The sequence below is a fragment of the Castor canadensis genome, chromosome 3, assembly GCF_047511655.1.
Source record: "Castor canadensis chromosome 3, mCasCan1.hap1v2, whole genome shotgun sequence".
Taxonomy (NCBI): Eukaryota; Metazoa; Chordata; class Mammalia; order Rodentia; family Castoridae; genus Castor; species Castor canadensis.
Genome location: NC_133388.1, coordinates 36,819,186 through 36,843,423, shown reverse-complemented (window position 1 = coordinate 36,843,423; position 24,238 = coordinate 36,819,186). Strand labels below are relative to the sequence as shown.

At 43.9% G+C, this 24,238-nt stretch overlaps 1 protein-coding gene across 7 annotated transcripts in view; it reads left to right on the top strand.

Moving 5' to 3' along the window:
- Nucleotides 1-453: 453 nt before the first annotated feature.
- Susd6 (sushi domain containing 6) overlaps nucleotides 454-24,238 on the top strand; it is a 97,971-nt gene continuing 74,186 nt past the window's right edge. For 3 of the 7 annotated variants that reach the window (XM_074067694.1, XM_020163153.2, XM_074067688.1), the window contains exon 1: nucleotides 454-755. The gene's annotated coding sequence lies outside the window, so the exon portion shown is untranslated. The other 4 variants (XM_074067691.1, XM_074067690.1, XM_074067695.1 and 1 more) reach the window with 3 other exon arrangements.

Below are 24,238 nucleotides of genomic sequence, written 5' to 3'. Positions count from 1 at the left end.
TAGGGATGTAATAACCTATTACCTGTCAGACACAGGTCAGGAGAGCGATTAAAGAGCTAATAAGGCAACATGCATGCATGCGAAAACATGCTCTCTTGTAAACCGAAAGCAGTACACTTCTTTGCAAATGATAGTAATCCAATAATCCAAACAATATCTAAACAATAATTACAGAATAATAATAAAAGAACCGAGGAACGCATTGTAATCGCGGCGAATCTGAACGGTCGCGGGTCCACACCAGCGCAGTCAGCGCGACTGTCCCCTTAAGGCCCCCCCCATCGCCCCCTCTCTCTCCCCTCCCCCCGCCCGCCGCTTCCCGCGGGGCATTAGTCCCCGCCGGCGGCGTGTGCGCGTGCGCGTGCGCGTGGGGCCTGCCGACCGGGCGATCGCGACCGCGGCGCGACGCCGGCGCTTGTTGCGTGCGCGCCTGGTCCCGCCCTTGCCCCGCCCCTTTCCTTCTCCCTCCGCGGGGTCACCCCCGCCCGCGCGGTACAGCTGGGCCAGTGACGCTGGCGCCGCCGCCGCCACCGTGTTCCATTCTCTAAAGCCGGCGATTACCTTGGCCGCCTCCCTCCCTCCCTTCCTCCCGCTCGCCTCCTCCTCCCGCAGCGCCGGCCAGCGCGAACCAGACAAGGGCACGCGGGGCCTCGCCTGGAACCGAGAGGGCTGCGGGCACGCGCAGAAACAGAGCGGACCTGGCGGCACGGAAGCTGCGAGCGCCCCCCTCCCGAAGGTCTCCGCACCGCTACCGGGTGAGTTGTCACCAAGGCTGGGGCCGGCGGGCCGGCATTGTGTCACTAGCGCATCCAGCCGGCTGTCAGGGCGCGGGGTCGGTGCACCCCGCTGGAGGGACGCCGGCCTGAGGCACCCGCCGTCTGCAGCGCCCCCGGGAGCCCCGTGCTGGAGTAGCTCGGTCCGGCGGGACTGCGAGGTGGCGGGGTGGCGGTGCCGGCGGTAACTGGGGAGAACCGGACGGCTGGCTGGCGGCGGGGGACTTGGGGACCTGCTCGCTGTGCCGAGCCAGGAGGCCAGCACCCTGCCGGGGCCGTGCGGAGGAGGGGCAGGCAGAGGCGCTTTGTCACTGTCGTTTCCCTCCAGCCGAGTGAAGCTGCGGGTCCTGCACTGGGCAGGGCTGGCTGAGCGGAGGTGGATTTCCTGAGCAAATCCTGCAGCGTCCGTGCGGGTGCCAGAGCCTACGGGAGCTCCCGCGCCCGGTCTGCTCTTGCGTCTCAAAACTTTTCTTATTATCTGAGCTGAAACTCATCGAAGCCACTTCCTGGTTTGTGTTTTTTTTTTTTTTTAAATGTGTGCATGTACATATTTTCTATTTTACGCCTGGCTATATATATATATTTTTTAACACAGACTTCCAGTATTAGTGCGAGTCTGACTCTTCCCGCAGGGTTGTGTCTGTGCTTTTGCTTAAGTGGAAAAAATTACCTGTAACGGGACTGGGAGGGACAGGCAGGTGGTTATGGGGACAGCAAGACCCAGGAAAAAGAGGCGTCAAATGAAGCCTTTGGCTGGGTAGAGGGAACTTCACGTCTCAGCAAAGAGGTCTACTGCTGTTGCCATAGAATTTTCTTCCGGTGATAGGCAGTGTGCTGGGCTTTGTTGGTTTTGCCAGCTGGGGTTTTGTGTGTTTGCTTTTCAGAGGTGCAGGAAGATTACCCAGTTCAGTTCAACCGTAGATATTTACTATCTAGAGTGTATTTCCACCCTTGACAGTAATTAATTCACTTCTTACTGTTTGGATGTCTTTGACTTACAAAATATATATATGAATGATACACACACACACAGACACACACACTTTTTCTGCTCTGGGAGTTCCACACCCAAATTGTCACCATCTAGTGGAGGCTAGTGGAGACATGCCCTTGGCACTGAGTTCACAGTTTTCTGAGCTTTGCATTTTTAGTTAGATTCATATTCAAGCAGAACTGAAAATTTTCTCAGAGTTGGAGGGCTGTGGCTACAACTCAGTAATGAAGTAATTTAGTAAAGAAACAATAACAGCAACAATATGGTAAGTTCTGGAGGATTTTACTGTGTACCAAGCTTGTGCTAATAGTTCCTTTTTTTAAAATTTCACTTAAACTTTTGAGGAAGATATTGTTGTCATCCCCATTTTCCAGTTGAGACCAAAGCTATAAAAGTTGAGTAACTTGCCCACTATCACAAAGGTAGGTTCTGGAATCTTTCTAGAACCGTCTGAAAGCATTACTTTAGGTGGTTTCTCACATTATGAGCAACACTACGCTTTCTTCAAAATACATATTGTTTATTTGCACAACATTTAATTATTTTTTTTCATTCAGTTTTACAAGTATTTATGTGATACAGAATGTATGCCAACTGTTGTGGCAATGAATAAGACAAAACCAAGCCCTGTCTTCATGGAGCTCACAATCTTTAAGTCAGTTTATTTTGTTTTATGTTGTTAGCTTTTATTGGTGGTCATTTGCTGCTTAAGGAGCTTCTGCCCAGTAAGCTAAACAGAGGACAACATAGGTATGAAACCTATAGATGGAATTCCTGGCTACAGAGTGACTTTTTGGATGCTGTAATAGAAATGATATATGAAACAAATCCTCACCTACTGCTAGATGAAGACAGGCCTCTAGGTGTTTAAAACCCTGAGAACAGACCCACTGTCATATGGCAGTTGGACTTACTTGCTGAGGCTAGCCCTCTCAACACCCAGAATTTGAGTCCATTAAAAGAAGAGGAAGACGGGGAGAATGAGGTACAACATATGCAGGCTGGCAGGTGACAAGTACTCAGCACTTGTGGTTTCCTGGTTGGTCTCCATGGTGTGGTGATTGAACTTGTGCTCTTACGTAAATGGTGCATCTCCTGGCAGGGGATTTCCTCCTTGGCTGTTGCTGGGGCAGCACTTTCTCCTCCTTCTTCCTATACACATGCACCTTCGAGCGCACACACACACACACACACACACACACACACCTCTAAAGGTGGTAATTCCACTTGGCTTCTAAAACTTCATTGCTACTAAGCATTGTTTCCTCCATGCTTGTCTATGTCACAGACGAAGACTTGCCTTTGAGTGGGCATCATCAGTGATGTATGTCTGTTTTCCCACCATTTGGAAGGCTGAGACAGGAGGATTATAAGTTTGTGGCCAGCCTGGGATGCATACTGAGACACTGTCTCATAACAAACAACCAGCTCCCCCAAAGCCCACAGAAAAGCCGTTTGCCTTTTGTTTCAAAACTTTCTGTTTGCCATTTTCTTAGCTCTCCTGACAACCAGGTTACTGCTGGTTGTGAGGAACATAATTTTCATTTTGGCACCCAATCAGGTGACCTGGGTGAATGGAGCAGAACTGCTTGTCAGCAGTGTGGGAAGCCCAGAGAACACAGGTGCTTGTCTTTCCCCTCTTATTCCCCGTTTACCAAGGGACAATTCACCAGAGGCAGAGCGGGGCTATATAGCCCACTTGCAGATCCACTGGACTGGGTCATATAGCTATCATACATGAGCTCTGAGTTGACATGTGATCACCTAGCTGAAGCTGACAAGCAGGATTCATTTTCCTCTTCTGTCAGGATTCTAGATAATTCTTGTTTAGGGAGCATTTCCTCAAGCATTAGGAAAATGATGAGAAGGAGCAAATAGAGGAAGGAATCCTGTGGCTTTTTGTTTTTTTTTAACTTTGAGAGCAAACGTTGCTCTGTTGCCTACTTGAGTGTTGAAGATTAGGACATTTGGGTTAAGGGTGAGTTTATTTGACACGAGACTCCTGGTTTCTTTTCAAGATTGCTTCTATGTAGGGGGTCACCCTCTATCTTAGTCCATTTTCTGTAACTATAGCAAAATAACTGAGATCTAGGAATTTATAAAGAGTAGAAGTCCATTTGGCTCATAGTTCTGGAGACGGGCAAATACAAGAGCTTGGCACCAGCATCCTGCATAACAATATGGCATCACACGGTAAAAGGAGCAAACTTGGTAGCTTGGGTTTTTCTTCTTGTAAAGCCACTAATGCCATCATGGGGGCCCCACCCTCATGACCTCATCTAATCCTAATAACCTGCCAGTAACTCCACCTTCAGTCTCTACCTCCAAATAGCATTAGCATATGAATTTGAGGGTTAAGTTTCTAACACATGAACTTTTAAGGGACACATTTAAACCATAGCACTCTTGGGAAGCAGAGGCAGGAGGATTCTGAGTTCAGAGAAAAAAAAAAAAGAAAAAATGAACACATAGCACCCACGTATCCATTATAATGAAGCTCCATTTAGAAAATTCTTAAGTTATGTTGCCACATTGCAGGATACTTTGAAAGTAGAGCAGTGAGAAATGTCGCCTGTAATGTGGGAGGACTAGTTCCCTGTTGATAGGAGGGAGGATACAGCTTGGGGATGGGGCTCAGAACTTTGTGATTTGAAGATGTTCAACTATGGATCAGGAAGCAGTAGGGAAGACTTGGGGAGCCCGACCTTGTGCATCAAGATCTGTTCACTGGACCCTGGCTCAGATATCTGCAAGGCAATAGCCATGTTCCCTTGGATGATTGCAGGTTCATAAGTGAGACTGTGTAAAATCTTTTATATGAAAGTAGAGGTTCTGGCAGGCACCTGTGCCTTCTTCCTGTGCTTATGTCTGTCTGTGACCATGTCCTTTTTTCTTTCTCTTTCAGTTTTTTGGCCTAGAAACCAGCAGGGTTCCTCTTATTTTGCTCTCTAATCCTCTGGTTCTCACCTGGGTGTGGAAGTCTCCACTCTGCTGTTAGTTCTCATAGTGGTGTTGAGCTGGGTCACTGCAGCCATGAAAGGCCAACTGTGCTACTGGTAAGGCCAAAGGACAGTTGAGTCTCTGTGAAGGTTGTTGCTACAGGGACAGCAGGAAGTATAGCAGCTATTGTGAGAACTGAGCTGGCTTTCAGACTGGCGTTGTCCCTGATGTTCGCTCCCTTCCTGGCTCTTACATCTCAAAAAAGGGAAAATAGCCACCCTGGAAACATCTGAAGGCCACATGCCAAGAGTTCATGCAGTACTCCCGAAACAGGATATTACCAAAGCATTTTCTGAAGCAGAAACAGATGTAGTTCCTTGTTACTGTGGCCGGTGTTAGTAGATCCATTAAATTACCTGATAGTGGTGTGCCCTAATGTACTTAGTCTTACACACAGGCACAGTGTTTTGTTTTTGATTTTTTTCAGAATCCCATTGCTCGATCTGGGGAAGTTAGCCTGGGATTCCTAAAGACAGTAATAGATTTTCAGTGGGTTTCCAGACTGCAGAGGTGGTGACTGACAATTCTTTATTACTCAGAAAAGGATCTTCTATTGTGAAAAATTAAATGATTTCAGGATGCTGTTCTCCTGCAGTTGGAGATTGGAAACAAAACTTCAGAGAAACATGAATAGGAACTCTTTCCCAGTGTCCCCTTTTATATCACCCTTCCCTCAAGGAGAAGCAGTATCCATCTTAATCTGCTCAAATCCAACCTACTGCCAGCAGTGACTTGCCTGCACTCACAGCAGTTTAAGATCAGTCCGTGGAATTGCCCTTTTTGTAGATTGTCCTTGTTGAGGTTTTTCTTTTGACTGGGTTAGGCTTGGCTTCTGACAAGGCTGGTAAAATGAAACTGGCTTCTGGGAATGGGGTAGGAGCCTGTTTATCCAATTCTTCCTTCTTTGGGGTTGTTCTCAGTTGATCTCGATAAACTAGTGGGTGGAAGTATGAGAAGGGAATAAGGTGGTTTTACTTATTTTTCATTTTAAATTGTAGTTTGCAAACAGTTTGAGCAGGATTTTTTTTTTCCTTAGCTGCTAATACAGTGGGACAAAATTACAGAGAGCTTGGACTATAGAGAGGAAAAAAGTTTTTATGACTCTACTACCCTAACACAAATAGCCTTTTAGGTATTATGTTTCCTTCATCTTTTGTGGTCATCCCTGAACATTCAATTTTGTATTCTGTCTTTTTTTTTTTTTTAACTTAGCACTATTTTACTGAATATTTTTCTAAATTATATCCTTTATAACTATTTTAAATGGTTTTATACTATTCCATCAAATTGCACGATGATGATTTAAATATCTTCCTTTATATGTCTTGATCGTTTCTAAGTTTGCTCAAGGAGATTTCTGAGGTGGTTGGTATTTTATTTTGTTATATGTGCCTTTTTTTGAATGAAATAGTCTTGTTGACAATTTGCATATCATAAAATCCACCCATTTAAAGTGTACAGTACAACCATGTTAAAATCATATTTGCAGAGTTGTATAACATCACCATAATCTAATTTTAGAATAATTCCATCAACCCCAAATGAAGCTCACTATTCCTCTGTAATCTCCCCAGTCCTTGGTCACTTCTGTACCTGTGCTTGCCTATTTAGACATTTCCTGTCAATGGAAATGATGATATGTAGTCTTTAGTAATTGGCTTCTTTCACTTAGTATATATTTGAGGTTTATTCATATTGTAGCATGTATCTGTACTTCATTTTATTGCTGAATAATATTCCTTTGTATGAATATACCACATTTTGTTTATTCATCAGTAAACATTTGGGTTGTTTGCATTTTTTGGTTATGAATAACATTGCCAAGAATATCCTTGTATACGTTTTTCGGTAACATATATTTTCAGTTCCTTGGGAGATATTTTAAAAGCTGTGTCCATATTTCTACTTTGAAGTTAATATTCTATGTGGTTATGCAGTTTTTGAAGAACAGTGTTAGAGCAAAATCTCTTGGTTCTGTTGTGTTGAGATTCCCTAAAGTTTTTGGGGCAGAACCTTACCTACTGGTGAGAGATGACAGATTCAGTGCTTAAGTTCAGTGCACACAAACTGCTGCTTTTAGAAAAAAATAAAGGGAATTTTCAGTGAAACCTCAGTTTTAAATTATGCCATTGTGTTTTATAGAGAGAACTTTATCATGTACCCCACAGAGCTGCCCTTGTCAAATGTAATTTGTACTTCTCAGCTGTTTTTCCTTTCCTTGTGAAAAATTCTGTACCAGGGTTTCGTGTACCTGCTTCTACTAGGCTGGGGAGCCAACCAGCAAGGTAAGAAGAACCTGGTGGGGCTGTGAATGCAGTATGTACGTAGTGACAGCCCCTCCAGGTAGAGAAAGAATGCTCTTTAGAACAGCTTGTTAGAGCAGTGTGCTTTCACAGGGCTCTTACAGGTGGACCTTGGTTACAGCTGAGGTTAGAAATACAGATCAGGCTAGACACCAGGAGGAGCAGATGGTGCTGCTGAGAATGTCATTTCCTCTACAGGATCTACCCCTGGGTGGTTTACATCATGCCAGTCATCTTACTGGAATAATGTAACAGCATGTCTCCTTTTGCCCTTGTCCTAATTGGAGCTAGCATTCATGATTGATAGCTGGTCTTGCTTTCCATGCTTCCAAATACCTATAGTCAAGAACTCAAATCTTCAGATGAGAGTCTTTCACTAGCCTTTTGAAACTCTTTGGACTTGGGAGCAGAATTTGTATTAACACGTAGGGCCTGCTGCAAATCCCCAAACTTGGGGCAGTGGCTTGCTCAAAACATTTCTGGAAATGAATGAATGGTATGTTGACTGGTGTACACCTTTATCAATCCTTGATTTCCCATCTACCTCTGGGTAGAAACTCTGCTGTATGAAGGCCATCTACCTCCTTGTGTCAGTCCTGGGGGTTTTGCTTGGTACACAGCATTATAGCAAGAAAAACAGGCTCTGGGTTTCATAAGAATTCACTGGCTCATTCTTTTTTCCCTATTTACATGTACCCTAAAGTCATCATAATTTGTGATCTGATAATCTGTTTGGGCTATGACACTGGGTTGGTGGGAGGCAGGAAGGTAGTTGTTGGAGAAACCAAAAGGAAGTAAATCAAGTCATTTGTTTGGCGAATATATATATATATATATATATATATACACACACACACACCTGGATGCTAGGTGTATAATTGTGACAAAGCACAAAATGGGCACAGTTCTTGCCAGCATGAAGTTAGCAGTCTAGGGGATTACCTAGGAGTTAATTTGAGGTAGCATTAGGGGATTCTGTTGTATGCAGTCAGCCTGACTGTTCTGGCATTGTCAGTGACTTGTGTGCTCTAAACTAGCAGTTACCCTGGAAGGAAAGAGGAGGCCTGAAGAAATATGTCCTTGAAGAGCTCACTAGTCTCCCTAGCAAGCAAGCAAGCAACTTGCTTTTCTCTGAAGAGTGAGCTAGGTTTGGTGTGAAGATTCCTGCTGTCTGTCTTTACTTAACTAATCAGATTTTTTTTTTTTTTGCAGTACTGGGGTTTGGACTCAGGGCCTACACCTTGAGCCACTCCACCAGCCCTTTTTTGTGAAGGTTTTTTCCAAGATAGGGTCTCGATAGGTCTCTGCCTCCTGAGTAGCTAGGATTACAGGTGTTGAGCCACTGGTGCCCAGCTAACTAATCAGATCTTAATCTGAGGGTGTTTTTGGACCCTGAATATCTTTTTTTTTTTAAGATAGGACCTCACCATGTAGCCCAGGCTAGCATCAAACTTGATATTTTTTTGCCTCCGCCTCCTGAGTAGCTGATATAGGTATGCCCATTATGTTTGGCTAGAAATGTGGCTTTATAATCCCCTAGAACAGCTGAGGATGCAGACATAGGTCCCCATGGGTAGCCATTTCTGTGCAGGTCCAGATTCTGAACTGACATTGGAAGTTCCCTGAAGTCAGTGACTCTCTTGTCTGTTTTTTTGTACACACTCCTGGATTAGTTGGTTGATTAATAAGTGATTGTCCAGGTGTAAAGGATTAAAATATTAAAAAGTATGGATCAGTTGTGATGGTACTTGCCTATAATCCCAGCACTTGGGAGGCAAAGGCAGGAGGATAGACAGATCAAGGTCAAAAGTGGTTACATAACAAGGCCCTGTCTCAAAAAAAAAAGTATGAAGAGGACAAAGTGACACTGAGGCTTTGAGCCTCAACAAGGAATGAAATCATTACTGATGAAATTCTAAAAATGAAGGTATTTGGAGAGAGACCTAGTTTGAGTGGAAAACAAATGTAAACAAGGTGGCAAAAAACTGTCAGCATTCACCAAGTTCACCCTGACTGGTGGCAAGAAAAGAAGACAGTTCAGGAACTGTGGCAGTGATGGCAGTGAGAGGTGAAGGAAAGAGGGAGAGGGTATTGGAAGTTGTCCAAAATGTTTTAGCAAGGCCAGTCAGGAATAAATGACAGAGCCCTTTAAGTGTCATCCAGAGAGATTGAAGTCCAGAGAGGTATCTGCTTATTTTCGGGTGCAGGTCTTCTGGAATCCTAAAAGCCATCTTACACATTTGCCTCTGCAGTTTGGAGAAATACATATATTTAGCATCCAGTGTGAATCCAGTTGCAGGCAAGGAAATAGTTAACACGGGATGATTTGTTTCTCCTTTTGTGCTCCAGAATTGAGCTTTTTTGTGGCACTTCCATTGCTTCTGGAATTATAAAATATAATTCCGTAATGTGGGTCATCTGGTTTGTCCCATGTATGATTTTTTTAAAAGCACATTTTTTAAAAAAAGGACTGCTCTGTACAAAATGCTAGCATGCTTTTTGTAGGACTATAGGTGAGTAACAGTATCAAGAACAGATTTGAGAGCTGTTTGTGTTGGTGTTACTGTCTAGTGAAGGTGACAGGGTGAGAACTTTTTAAAGTCATGCCTCTGAATTCATCTGTTAATTGGACATATGTTTATTGAATGCCTTCTCCCACATAGTTATCTCCCCAAAGGGATTCTTTGCAGCACACAGTTTAACACTAAATGATGCATTTTTTGAAGTGTTCTTCAGTGTTTTAGTTAGTCTTTTCTCCTCATAGATTTCATACCTTTTGAGAATTGTTTAAGTTTCTTTTGTGTTTACTGTGCAGACTGGGCATTCATCTTTATAACAACAAAAAATTTTTTCATTTTACAAAGTGCTTTCACATAAGACATCTCACACAAAACAGTTGGCTTTCCATACTCTTGGGGTCTAAACCTGCAGATTCAACCAACCTTGGATTGAAACATTTTGGGAAAAAAATTGTATCTGCCCTGAATAACAAGTATAGACTTTTTTTCCTTGTTATTCCCTTAAACAATTTAGCATAACAACTATTTGCATAGCATTGGTATTGTATTATGTTTTATAAGTAATCTAGAGATGATTTAGGATATATAGGAATACACGTATATTACAAATTCTACATCATTTTATATAAGAGACTTAAGCATCCTTGGCTTTTGTTATCCACAGGGGTCCTAGAACCAGTCCTCTGTGGATAGCACAGGAGGATTGTGCTATAAGGATTTTAATCCTATTTTACAAATGGGAAAAATAAGACCTTTGGCAACTAGGAGGCATTCAGCAGCTACTTTACTTGTATGATAGGGTTGCTGAGTCAGCTGGGGCTCAAACTCTAAATCCCACATAGGTAGCTTGTGCTGGGAAATGGGGAGCCTCCAGGGACTGCAGACTTGATAAACTTAATTGCTGAGGAACAGGAGTATAATAGCAGTAACTCCTTTCCTGTTCTCCTACCCTTACCTTCAACATAGGTACCCAAGGCCAATATATTTCTTTGTTTTCATTTACTAATGGGACAAAAATGTGAATGTGTATAACATAATTTGAAAGGGCAGCCTTCATATCCCAACTAAGGGAAATGTTCCCATGTACTATAGGGGTTTTTCTTTTTCTTTTTCTTTGGGGGGAGAGGATAAGGCCACAGGGCAAAACCTTGTTATCTAAGAATTCATGCAGTAACAGGTCATTAGGTGGTCCCGAAGGGAGTGAAACAGCAGAAATTCTAGTACCTTGGGGTCTGAGCACTGTGCCGTGGGGTTTTTGAACAGTCCAACAAGCTCATCCTGAATCAGGCACTACTGGAATCTTTGTCCATTTCTCCCTCTACCCTGATACTGAGAATGGAACCCAGGGCTTTGTGCATGTAAGGCAATTACTCTGTCACTGAGCTACACCTCCAGCTTGGAAGCTTCCTTCTAACTGTCCTTCTGCAGGCTTATTCTGACTCTAGGCAGAAATGGTAGCCCTGAGATGTCCCCATGCTGCACCTCAGAACCTCAAAACTTAAGAGAGCTCCTGAAGTCAGTTCCTTCCTTTTGCTGCTGCCAGAAGGAGCCCAGCATCTCCTATAGGCCAGACTCCTCTTCGTCATTGTCCTGCCCTTCTTTTCAGAGACCAGAGATGAGCCTATGTGGATAGTGAGGAAGTTAGAAGCAGAGGTCCCATCTTATAATAGAGCTTAGAGTGGAAGGAATATGAAGCAGCGCTAATGTTCTCGGACCAGAGATCTGCTTGTACAGCCTGTCTTTTTTTCCCATTGAGTTGGGAGAGTGGAGGAGCAAGACTGGCCATGGACCAGGCACAGTTTCCCCTTTGCTGTGTCCAATGAAAATGGACAGTTGTTTTCAAAAGTGGATACTTCATGGGAGGAAGTGGAGGGCAGTGGCTTTGGGATTAGAATGGCCCTGGTTTCAGCCTCAGCTCTGCCACTTACCAGATGTAAGATCTTGAGCAAATTTAACATTTTTGATTCTCAGTTTTATCATTTGTAAAATGGAAATGATGTTAACATTCCTATCTCTAGAGAAGTTGCTCTCAAAATATTAATGATTACCTGGGTTGGAAATTCTGGATCACAAAGGGAAAGGCAACTATAACTTCTAAAACTTCCCTTTTTTGTGTCATTTTAATTGTGTAACTTGAATAATTTATTAAAATTACATTTAATAGTACTCCTTAATAGAATTGCTATGAAAATCAAATGAAATTGTATATTTAAAACAGGATACACAGTCCTGACAACTAGAAGATATTCAAATAACTGTTTGGGGAAGCAGCAGACCCTTGCTTTCGTATTGCTGGTGTTTCCATCTGGGTGCATGGCTGTGGATAAGTCTCTTTTCTAAGTCTCAGCTTCTTCAATTGGAAATGGGAGATAAGAGTAGTATGTACTATATGCAGTGAGTTCTGAAGATTAAATGAGACAAAATGTGTAAAGTGCCTAACCTGGTATTTGTCACATAGTAAATGCTCAGTAAATATTAGTGTTGTCAGCAGTTACCCTCACAACTATGCTTGAAGTGAGGTGGGAGTTATTTAAACTTATTGAAAGTGAGGAACAGAGTGAGTAGGTGATTTTTTTTTCTTTTTCTTTCTTTTGTTTGAGACAGGTTCTCACTATGTAGCCGAAGCTGGCTTGGAACTCGTTACATAGCTCAGGTTGTCCTCAAACTTGCAATTCTCCTGCCTCTGCCTCCTGAGAGCTGGGGTAAAGATGTGTACCACCACATGAGGCTTCACGCTTTGGTGAGTTTTATTAAGACCAGATGTTGGGTTACAGCAGAAGTGGTGCTGACACCTGTGTGGTCTGTCAGGGCTTGCCCTGATAAAATGGGCAGTGGCAAACTCGAGTCTCACGGGTGTGCACACGGGGAGCACTAATCAGGGGCTGTGGACTTATGACACAGCAGAGCACCACCGGTCTGGTCAGAGGAGCTAACAAGGGTCAGCTTGTTTGGTAGGAGCTGAGACCAGCTTTGGACCACATCCTTTCTCCACTTTCCATGTTATATGGACCACATCCTGAGTGACAAAAGGGAGGAGCTTACTTCCTTTCTCTCCTTTTTCTTCTATCTCCATCTGGTTGTACATGGCAGACTCCCTACCACTGCCCTTGTGGTTCAGTTCTCTGAACTGCCAGGTATGGCCTTTTCTGTGAAGCTATCTCTGCTGCTGGAGGCCACCCTGACAAATACTGCTTGAGCCTGCACATTTCTTCCCTCCTTCACTCAGCAGGCCTACACAGGACAGGGGCAGTTTCTCCAGGGAAGACCTCCCTTGCATCTACTTTGGTGGCCTCATGGCTACCTGCTTATTTGGGAGACTCAATGGTGGAGCTAAAATCATTCTTGATAGGAAATAGGTTCTGAGCTTCACTATGGTCTTCTGTTCTTTATATTCACATTTTGAGAGGAAAAACCCCTGAGCAATTTTCCAGAGAGCATGAGAGTCTCATCCCCAAACTCAGTCCCGGGACCAAAGCTGATTAAACCCCCAGATTCCCACTTTAGGTTTTCACAATACACTTTTCATCCTTTCTGTTACCATTCTCCTTATCAGACAGTTCCACATCTGCCCACTCCCTTCCTTCTTTACAGGGGTCATGATACACTTAGCAGTTAGGGACAGATGTGTAGGCAGTTCAGTGTCAAAGGTTTTAACCAAACTAAATTTGCGTAGTGAACTTGAAGGAGTGTACATATATGTGCAGAGTCACATACTTGATAGTTTTTGTATTGATTACATGTGTTTCAAATAGTTCCTTTCCCAAATTTGCATTTGGTGGTGGTTGGCAATCCCTATAGTCCATTTTTCTTTGGAGAGTGTCTCCTTGCTGTGGGAATTGGGTTTACAGTTAATTATTCCCCAGCAGGATTTGAAAAGTACGAGGAGCTACTCTAGAGGCGTACACTTTTTCATACTTAATACCATCCAAGTGCCCACATCTCTTTAGAACAGTCTGTTTTCACTTCTTTTGTCTTGAATTCTTGGAGGATCTTAAAGACTTCATGAAAGGGAGCCTCTTCTTATTCTTAGCTGATTGCAAAATAAGAGTCATTAGTGGGGAAGCCAACCTCTTACCTCTTTGGTGAAAGTTCCTCTAAAATACAATTTGTTCAGGACCTTTGTGGTGTTTCTTTTGAATTTGAAGATAGTCTTGCTTAAACTAATTCTGGTTTTAAAATGATGACTGAAAGTTTTGGAGGGGGTACCTGTTGAAAGAACCAAGTTCTCAATTTATTTCAAGGCGAATCATGAATTTGCAGGAGCAGTTTCGGGACACCAGGAAGAGAGAGGCATGGCACACTGCCTTGGAACTGTCATTGAAGATGCCACCTTTTGGGAACCATATTGTAGGCAGTCCCTGGCCTTTGTAAAGTCATGCCTGGGTCTTATCAAAAATGAACCAGATGGTATTTCTAGTAAAACTGGCAGCTGTTCTTGCTGTCAAAGTTAATTAAAAAAATTTTACATGTAAATGGAGTTTTGGCCACATTTGGAGGGGCTGCCCTTACCTTACAGAAGTGACTCTCAACTCGTTTCCCCATTCCTTCTGTTTCCTTCTTCCCAAATTAGCCACTTGTGGAGGGCAGGTACAAAGTGACAAGTCTTCTCTTTAGTGTTAGTTGAAGGTTGCTGATGGGACCACATGCTCTACAGAGATAACATTGGTGATTAAAGTAGTCATCATTTGAGTCACGCCTCTAAGACTTTGGGATTTAACAGGTATGATAACCTGGAAAGAATGACTATCTGAGTAGCCCAGAAAAGGAAGGAAAAAAAAATCCCCTAGAGAGTTGAACAAGGCAGGACGTATTTAATGAGTAGCACTGTATGAGGTGCTTTACTCAGTGGGCTAGTCTTCACTTTATAGATTAGGACTCCAAGCTCTGCAACATGAAGTACTATAATTTGGAGCTAGAACCAAAGTTGGAGTGATTCCAAATATGTTTCTTTCATGGCAGATGGTCTGACGATTAGAAAGTGGGAATGGGGTTGATGTAAGGGAGACAGAGAACAAATGCCTGGAGAAAGGAGGGTAGGGTCACGGGGCCTTACAGTTCATGGATGTTTGGGAGTGTCCTGTCTAGGTAAAGGGTGTGGAAAGGAAAAGTCAGCAAAACAAGCTAAAGTAGAAAAATAGAGGTTAAGGTGTCTTCTGGTGGGGGTTGCAGTGGTGGAAGGTGGCAGCTCTTCCTGAGGTATGCTCCCTGGGGTTTGCCTGGGACCTGGAGGACCACATAGCCTCTGTATTTAGGCAGGTGCAGTTGAGCCCCACAGGAAGCTTTTTAATCCCTGGTATTTATAGACTAGCCTTGTTCTGTTGAAAGGCAACTCCTACTGCAGTTACGAAGGCATTTGGAATGCTGCATTTATGGATCCCCATTTGGCCCAGTGGGAGAGCCTGGGTAATGCCCCATTATGTTATCCTGATTGCCTACTGCCGCAGAGGTCATGTGAACAGGGACAGTTACATTTCCCTATAAGTGACCTCTGGCTGCTCCCTTTCCTCTCAGGGATGAGTTGGAGCTGGGCCTGTTCAAGTTGGCCAGGAGTTCTCAGGAGTGATAATTCTGGTTAGTTCCCCAGCCTCTAGCCATGAGGCTAAACTTGCTTTGTTTATAGCTTGACCAACTGTGTAGTCAGTCCCATTTAAACGTGGGTATATTGAGCATCTTCTAGTACAGTGTGTCGGTGATGGTATACAGAGATGATAGAGACAGGTCTCAGACCTAATTATGGTATATAATCAGCTCCTATGTTATATAATCAGGTTTTTTTCCTTACAACAGGAAATGCCCATGAGCTTCCAGTCTAGTCTATTATTGTGAGGCTTGAGGGTAGTTAAAATGGATTGAGACTGCTTCGAAGCGTATAAAGCTCTAGATTCATATAAAACTTCATATTACAAGGTATACATCAAATGCTTTTTTTATTATTCTTTTGTTTTGAGACAGGATCTCAAAATGTAGCCTCAAACTCATAATACTTTTGCCTCAGCCTCCTGAGTGTTGGGCTTACAAGCGTGTATCACCACTCCTGGGGTACTGAGTGTTTTCTGTGAGCCAGGCACTGTTCTTAGTATGTATTAGTTTATTTAACTTCATAACAACTTTGAAGTAGCTTGTTTATTTGTACCCATCTTTCAGTTAAAAGAGGATTTAGATATCTTGCCTACACTGGCATGGCTGGTAACAGCAGCTGTGCTGTCTGAACTCTTGGCCACACATTGTGGCCCCTGTTCTGACCTTGTAGAAGTCAGGAAATTGAGGTGATCCCGTCCCTAGGGGCAGAAGCAGACAGGACTTACTGGGACCAGAAAGGAGCAGAGAAAGGTCAGCTTGGTACCCAAGAAAACATAAGCATTTCTGTACAACTTAATTAAATTACCGAAACTGTTTCTGAGTTTGGAGCCATCTTTCTTGGAGAGTAATACAATTGACATAGATAATTTAAACCAAGGAGGAAGGACACAATTGGTGAGCTCACATATGTGGGTGGACACTTGCCTAAAGAGTAAGTGCCTCTTTACCCAAGTACAAGCAAGTGCAGAGACCCCAGCCAAGTGCTTTATGTTTTGACTTTTAATATATAAAAGCAAAACAAAACAGCTCCTCTTCTGTCAGCATTTTCTGTTTTTATTAAGAATGTTTGAATTTGATGTCAGTATGCAAATGTGCCCATTTTCCAAAAACAGGCTCATTTTTTGAGGCAGTTTCTAGCCAGGTATTTCAGGTGTGAAAGATTGGCAAACATTTGTGTAGACCATGGAAACATACATTCAGGTACATGTCTGTAAAGAGAGCTCTCAGACTTAATATCTGAATTTGTTTCACTACACTTGATTTTGTCAATGGCTTTCTTAACACATGGCACCTATAACTGAAAGTGACTGTTCATCTCATTCGTAGTTTGCTGGAATTACCCACCATCTAGTGACCTATATTCTCAAATCTTTCAGTAGCTTCAGAAGTCTTTCAGAATGCTCGAAGTCTTTCAGAATGCTCCAAAGCAGAGTCTCTTAAGTGTGCTTTAAAGTTGTCTGGTATAAGTCAGGCATGGTGATGTACACCTGTAATCCCAGCATTTGGGAGGCCCAGGTCAGCCTAGGCTATATAGTGAGACCCTGTCTCAAAACACAAAAACAAAAAAACCCCAAAACCTAAAAAACCAAATTGAAAAACAAAACAAAAGCATCGGCTCACACAAGACCTTCAAAATCAATCCCCTCATGGGTGGGGCCCTGACATCCATGTATTCAACAAGATTTCCTATGCTTGAGTTCTGAAGTAGAGCTGGGAGACCAAGTGTGGTATCCCTGCCCCACCCTAGGAGGGTGTATAGCTGCAATGAGCAGTGTGAACAATCTGCAGAACTTCCTGTTTTCTTCCTATGAGGGTGCCTCCTAGTCTACAACCCAGCCAGGTTAATGTTAGCATTGAAAATGAGTTTTATTATATGACTTGGAATAAATTTGCACCACTACCAAGATCCCATGCTCTGGGTCAGGCTGTTTAGTCTGAAATCTTGGTCTCATCACTTCTGTTTGTGTGACCTTGCACAGGTTGTTTAACTTTTGTGTCTTGGTTTCCTTGACTAAAAGTGGAGATAATAGTAGTATCTATCTTTTAATGTTGTTTTGAGTATTAAACCAGATAATAGATGTAAAATTCTTAGATTCATGCCCAGTGAATAAGCACTCGAATGCCAGTTAATAGTGATAACCTTATTCTAAGGTTTCATGTAACTGGGGTGGGATGACAAAACTTCCCTCTCCCCATTCATATACCCAGGCCACAGTCCTTCCCAAGACTGTTTGCCATGCCTCAGTAGGAGGCCTAACAATGAGAAATGCTTGCAATAACAGCTATTCTCAGGTCACCTCTTAGTTTTATTTTTCTGAGGTCCCTGTGTGGCACAATCCAGCGTGATTAATCGGGGGTAGCCAGAATCTGTCACAGGTGGGAGGGAAGGACTTATTTAGAAAATAAGAATTTTCTGTTGCAGAACCTACCCAAGTTGTTACAACCAACAACAATTTTTCTTCTTTCAATCTGGTCGATTTTCCCTTTATTCTTATTTAATGGTTAGAAAAGAGGGCCAAATTGCACTTTTCCTTTGTTTAAAATGTACATTTCAGATTCGGTTCCCACAGGAGTTGGCTTGTTTTAAAACATTTTTTAGAAATCACAGGCTAGGCTTGATTGATTGATTGAGATAGGGTCTCCCATTGGCCTTGAACTCTTGATCTTCCTGTCCTAGCCTCCTTGGTGCTAGGATCACAGTCGCACACTGCTACACTCAGTTTAACTGTGTTTCTTTTCCTTTTTCTTTCCTCTTTTTCTTTTTCTTTTTTAAAGTGGACCTGAAGTCAAAGCCTCACACTTGCTAGGCAGACACTCTGTCACTTTAGCTATTCCCCCAGTCCAATTTAGGCTTGTTCCTTGAAAAATGATTAGGACATGAAGGTTAATTGTAACCATTCCAGAGATGGCCCGCTTCACCCTGTTTTTGTGCTGTTTTAGGAGGATCAGGGATGGCATTTTGACCGGTAGGGTGTCAGGCTTCACAGGGAGTAGTCACATTTTTGGGAACCAGGCTTGTGCCCAGCCCTGGTTTGGGACAAATAGTTGGCATTGTCTGTACCCTCATGTATCCTGTCCCCTTTAGAGGAGTCACTGTGGAAGGCTGTGTCCCTGTTTGTAGTGATGCTGTGCACTTGGAAGCATTTTTGGCCTGGTATATGTTGACACTTCGTTCCTGGTTTTGTGTTCATTTTTCACACAACCAGGCAGTGAGAGATCTTGCCTGCAAGAGACCAGTCCCTGTGCTCGGGGAGGATACTTGTGGGTATCCACTAAATGCAGCTGGGGAAGCTCTGCCTAGGAGAAGAAACTCATTGCGTAAGAAGGATATTTCCCTTACAGCTTTCAAAATGCAATGTTTCCTTCTCCTTTTCTCTTCTTCCCAGAATAAGAGCTGTCAGTAAAACTGTAGTGCAGGACTCTTGAGATGTGTTTATCACAGTGTGATGGACAGAGGAATTGTCAGCGCCTCCTGGCTTATCTTCCCATCGATCCTCTTGCAAATGGGAATTACAGGAAATCACAGCTAGCATGTAAAACCACAGGCAGATGGGAAGGATGGAATGTGTAACTCCCATTCCCAGAAACAGGCAGAATGCCGAGTTGACTGACCTTAGCATTTTATGAGCCAAAGCATAGCCTGAAGATAATGGCACCAACTGGGAATGGAAACCTGAGTCTTCTTGCTCTGTCCACCACCCCTCAGAGACCAGCCCCTGCCACCTCTGCAGTCTCCTGTCTCCATCATGCTGACTGGACCCCATTGTCCTGTCTGGCCTCCCAGACTGTTTTAGTCTCTCTTGACTGTTCATTTCCTTTTCACGCAGTGGTTATCTCAGGGGACTGGGTAAGAGAATAAGCCCTGTGTGTCAGGGTGTTAGCACTGTTGTCCCGTCCCATGGTGGGGTGCTCCTTGAAGGCCTTTAGTAGATGGTGTGGAGTTGGAGTAAGTCAGTTTCCTGCTCAAGAACATTACTGGCCTCCACTGCCTGTTGACCCAAGGCTGAATTTCTCTTTCATGACTACAAGTTGCCCTTACCTTAACGATTCAGTTGAATACTTAATACTTTGTGGAATAACCAAGAATTTGCTAGCTATCAGAAATAGGGAGACAGTAAGAGCTGTCCCTTGCCCTAAAGGATTTTAAATGGAATTTCTTGTGTTCTTTCCTCATCCTTGGCCTTCTCCCATTTAGCGTGCTTATTTTAGCATTCCTGCCCCAGAAGGAATGTTTCCTCTTATAGCTCCTTTCCTTCCAGACATTTTCAGCCCTCGAGCCTTTTCAGGTACAATCTCCCCTCTTTACTTTTTAAGGCCCTTTTTGATCATCTTGGTTCAGGTCAGTTTCTCTGTTGTCTGTTTTTCATTATTTTGTCCCTAATTCACAAGTAGCTGCTGTTTATTTTTCCTTATTTTCTCATCATTCATATCTCACAATTCAGCATTTATTGCACTCACATAGAATATCGACATAGACACTCCTGCCTTATTGGGTGTCTTGGTTGTTTGCTATCTGGGCACGCAGCCTCTTTAGCCGCATTAAAAGTTCTAGTGAACTGAAGACTGTCTTCTGTGCATTTTGTAAGCTGTGTATAGAAGACTTTCAGGAAATGATGAAACATGGGCAACCAAAGGTGAACCATGGGAGGTGAGAGGTAATGTGGTTCCTAGCAGGATTTTAGGTGGCCTGGAGCAGAGTAAGGGGCTGGAGACTGGGTGCCATACAGGAGTCTTAGGACTTCAGGAATCAAGACCTGAGAGAAACTGTAAAGGACAGGCAGTGTCAGACTTGTGCCCCAAGAGTTCATCCCCTGTTGAGATTCTCCTAGAAGTTGGAAAATGTTTTTATCTTAGAAGTGACTAGAAGGCTTCTTCGGGAATGGTGGTGAGGGCAGATACCTCAGTTTGATCCAACTTCTTTGGTGAATGATCCCCAAAAGGAAGTATGAAACATGCCTGTCCATAGGTTATCTTAGGGAATGGTTAGTTTGGAGCAACAGTGAGCAGACCTGTTAGTGAGGATTTGATTTGTTTGTATCCTGGCATTTGTATCGATTTTTCTGCTGGAGTTTGGGGACTTGAATGTGCTTTTCAAATAAAAACAAATTTGTTTTCTTTGTCACTGATGGGATTTAGAGGCTTAAGTTGCAGTGTCCTCAATTTCTGACCTGGGGCATTGTTTTAAATATACTGACTTTATCCCATCCTCATTTTATTTCTTAGATCCATCTAGGACTGTGGAACATATTGGTAATATCTATGGGCAGATATTTAGTTTCATCCAACTAAATTCTTTGGGCACATCTAAATTTTTTGGCATTCTAGATAGAAAGTGTGGTTTCAAAGACTAAATCAATTTGATTGTAATATGTATGAAAATAAAACCATTGTTAATTTTTTTTTCTCACATAGTCTTAAGGCCTTCTCTAAGACTGTTGTGTACCTCTGTAGATCTTTTATTTCTGCAAATGGGTTTTGGGGTGGCAGCCCCACTGTTGTGATAGAGAGACAGAATAAACTAGTGAGTGATTTCCCAGAATCCTGAGCCTTTGAAAAAATGCTCTTGCTTTTGCAAAGTATTAAGTGTAGAAGCCAAGGTCACCTGTCTCAGATTTTTACCCTCTTCCCATTCTGTTCTCAACTAGTAAAAAGATAAATGACTTAAATTTGCCTAAGTGGCTGCAGCATTTGGTAATGAAGTTCAGTCCTTTGGTAATTATGGTGACAAACAGTAGCAGGTCCCTGAGTTGTAAGTTTGTCCTTCCTCCCTCCCCTCCCCTCCCCTCCTCTCTTTCCTTCCCCTCCCTTCCTCTCTTTCCTTCCCCTCCCCTCCCCTCCCCTCCCCTCCTCCTCCTCCTCCTCCTCCTCCTCCTCCTCTTCATTGTTCTTCTCTCTCTCTCTCACTCACTCACTCACTCACTCTCCCTTTATCCCCCACCCCCTTTTGAGATAGGGTATTGCTGTGTAAGCAAGACTGGCCCTGAATTCACTGTGTAGCCTATGCTGGCTTCAAACTCATTCTGCCTCAGCCTCCTGAGTGCTGGGATTACTTGGCATGTACCACTATGCCCAGCTGTGATCTAGTTCTTTCCAAGGTTTTCTCCCTTTCTAAGGGAGAAAATTGCTAGCTTACTTTATAGTTGAGTGTCTTAATGTCAAGTGGAGGAGAAAGCAGCTGAGGAGTGTAGAGACCTCAACTGCCCAGATGTTGCACTTTAGAGAAGTGCTCTGAATGAAGCTGTGTGTTTTCTGTTTGGAATGGGCTGTGTTGCTTCTTTTGAGAAGGCCTTTTACAACAGTTCAGTGATTCTTCTGGAACTCATAGCAGGCATCTTTTTTCACCCTCTTCTGTATTTACAGCTGCTTTTCCCCTAGGGGAGTATTCATCTGTTTTATAAAGTAGAGAGAAAGAGAGAAAACAAGAAGTTCTCTGGAAATTGAAATTGCATTTGTCTGCCTTTCAGGAAGGCAGAGTTCTGAAGTGTTGTTGGCAGAGAAGGAAGTCTGGCTATGGAATCATCACACACATGTGAACATCCTCACCTCTACCCAGAGGCTTCTGGTAGATGTGAAGGAGTTTAGGACACAAGATACCTCTTATGACCTCTTTGTATTAGACCACACATGGCTTTTCAGCACCTGAGTCAGTTTTGCTGACAGCCCCTTTTTTTCTTACAACACCTCTGCTGTTGTTGGCCCTGAAGGCCAGGGCCAGCCTTTGTGAAATACCATTTTTCCCTCTTTCAGTTCTGGGGATGGAACCCAGGGCCTTGTGCATGCTAGGCAAGTTCTTTACCACTCAGCAGCACTGTCAGTCCCCACACTTTGTGTGCATCAAAGTCATTCTGAGGACATTTTGGGCAGTAAATATTTCTTGCTTCAAGGTCTTGGAGCTGAGACAACCAGGCAAGAAATGGGCTAGTAAATGGATTTAACCTTTACATCCATTAGCCTCTTTCTCCATGGCTTCTGCCAGCTAGCTAGGTGTTGGCATGCTGCTTGGCTTTGTTACAAGCACAGGAGGAATTCTGCCTTGGCAGTTAGATAATTGTGATTTCTATTTAGATTCTGTAGTGGGTTCTACTCAAACCTAATGATTGCTCTCTTCTGCTCTGCATACTCTGATCCAGAGTGGGTGGAAGGCTGGGGGCTGGGGCCTGCCATAGAGGATTGAGGTGATGATCTAGGGGCTTGGTCTGGAGGCTGATAGCACATCCCTGAAGACTAGGCCCAGAGGGAGGCAGGCAGCTTCCTTGAAGTGACTGCTTCTTATATACCTAGGTTATTGTGACCAGTCAGAGGAGGAGGTGGGCTCATGGGAACAGGGTGGAGGAGTCTTAATTAAACCTGCTTTGTTTGGCACACCTCAGACTCATTTCCTGTTCTGTATTGGCAGATAATTTTCCTCACCTCTAGAACACCCTTTTTCATTTCCAAGGGAAACCAATTTCTGATAATTATGTACACACACATATATATCCTATCTTGGGTACTGTTGTGTGCATTTTCTGCCTCCTTTCCAGAAGAGGCTGGTAGCCACTCCGGTGGAATTCCTGTAGGCCTGTGCTATTGACTTTCTAATCTGGCAGAGGCCCCCAGTAAGAGCCACTCCTGGGGTGCTCAGAATAGATTTAGCCCAGTGAGAGCAGTGCTGGGGCTGCCACTGTGTCCCAGAGGGCTCAGTCAGCTGTGGTCAGAGTCTGATTGGGAGATAACTGAGTGAGAGGTTGGGGAACTGGGTTTTGACTCATCCATTCATAAGTCCTGTGCCCCTGGGTAAGTCATGATCGCTCTCTTGAACAGTTTCTTAAATTAGTTAGGATCCCATGACAAACCAGGATTTTGCCCTGGTGAAGGTGACTAGAAGCATCAAGGACTGGGGCAGTTCCCAGTTCTCTTTTTGTTGTTTCTTCTTGGAATGCTCCACCCCCCCACCCCACCCCCGCCTCCCCCTTTCTTCTTTCCTGACTAACCTTCCTAAAGCAGCCAGCATCAGTTTGGATTGGTATGGGTGCCCCTCCTCTGTGCTGCCATATTGCCCTGTGCTCAGCACTTCCCCATTGTATGACCATCTGTTTCCTTGTTTGCCCTGACCTTACTGGGAGCTTCCTGAGGGCAGATTGTCTGCTGTCACCACTGTTTTCCTAGTAGCTAGTGCAGTGCCTGGAATGTGATGTATACACAGTAAATGTTGAAGGAATGACTGTTGAATGAATGAATGACATCCCACCCCCTGTACCAGCACACCCCAGTGCACTCTGGGAGCTGTGCTGGATCCTTCCCCAGACCCCAGCCTCTTCACCCCACCCAGGCTCTCTTCCTGAACTGTGTGGGTGTTAGTGAACCTTGGATAATGCTGCATTGTTTTGAGCTGTGCCTCACTGGGGCAAGGCATTGGGTAAAGTTGTTGCCCCCAGCGCCAGAGCACTCTTGTAAAAAGAGGTGGGCCTTGACTCTGTCCTCCTGTCAGTCACCAGCCCTGGGGGTGGGGCCCCAGGCATGTGCAGATTGCTATGCTCTGCCAGCTGCCTGGGGCTGGGCCATCTGCTGCTTGTGGTGAGGGACCTGAGCCGGGGAGGGACTGTGGGGTGAGCAGCAACCTAATCTTCTTCAGGGCATTGGCTGCATGGCAGGGTCGGGCCCCACTCCCCAGTCTGTCTCCTGTTCCAGTGCTCTGTTACACTTCACTTCTTCCAGGGCTTGGTTTTATTCCAGCTGCTGCCCTTACTGCTCTGTTGGGAGAGCCCTTGCTGCAATTTTTTGTTTACTCTGTGTGTGTTTTGCTTTTTTGTCCAGGCCTTCAAGAGTCTTGTTGCTCCAAGACAGCAGCAACAACAACAACAAAAAAAACCAAAACATAACCTCAAAAATGGACTTTAGAAACTTTGGGCTCCTGTTGATTCCTGTTCAGATGCTAGTGATGAATCTCCTCCCACTAGAGTTTGTCTTTGGGTTCGCCACTCTGTTTTCTATTCCAGCTTCTGGGGAATCTTTGATCAGTAGGTATGGGCTGAATCACTGACTGTAATTTAGCTTGTGCTTCCAGTGTTGTCTGTTTCTGGCCTTGTG